The sequence below is a fragment of the Papaver somniferum genome, unplaced genomic scaffold, assembly GCF_003573695.1.
Source record: "Papaver somniferum cultivar HN1 unplaced genomic scaffold, ASM357369v1 unplaced-scaffold_128, whole genome shotgun sequence".
Taxonomy (NCBI): domain Eukaryota; kingdom Viridiplantae; phylum Streptophyta; class Magnoliopsida; order Ranunculales; family Papaveraceae; genus Papaver; species Papaver somniferum.
In genome coordinates, this window is record NW_020621936.1 from 8,390,906 (window position 1) to 8,391,572 (window position 667).

General features: G+C 39.4%; 1 pseudogene; it reads right to left on the reverse strand.

Annotated features, from left to right (window-relative positions):
• Window positions 1-331: 331 nt before the first annotated feature.
• Window positions 332-431, reverse strand: LOC113332150 (annotated as a pseudogene).
• Between the last annotated feature and the right edge of the window lie 236 nt (window positions 432-667).

A 667-nucleotide genomic window follows, 5' to 3' on the forward strand; every position in this document is an offset into this window, starting at 1 on the left:
CTAGGACTACTCGTCCCTCGTGTATCAGGTTACCTGAAACTGAAGCAAATTATGAACTTAAGCCTGGAACCTTACAGTTGCTCCCAATCTTTTTAGGAAAAGAAAATGAAAACCCCTATTTCCATGTTAGGGACTTTGAGGAAATTTGTAGTACCCTGAAAATTAGAAACCTTGATGATGATGCTTTAAAACTCAGGTTATTCCCCTTTTCCTTAAAAGATAAGCCAAGTCGTGGTGTATAGTTTGGCTTCCGAATCAATTGAAACCTATGAACAACTTACATCTGCCTTTTTGAACAAGTTTTTCCCTAGGCACAAAACCTCGTCTATTAGGACGCAAATCTGCACGTTTACACAACAGGAGGGAGAATCTTTGTATAGGTATTTGGAAAGGTTCAATGATTTATTAGCCCAATGTCCTCATCATGGTTTAGAAAAGGTTAGGTTAGTTCAGATCCTTTATGAGGGTTTAGATTATCCCACCACAACTACAGTAGAGTCCATGTGTACAGGTGGGTTTGAAAACCAAACAGTTGATGATGCGATGACATATTTGCATGAAATCGCCGAAAAGACCCAACAATGGGAAAGCAATAGGGTACCCCAGAAAACAATTCTTCTAGGCAGAGGAAACGTTAATAGGGTAGAAGGAAGCTTTGAATCAGATG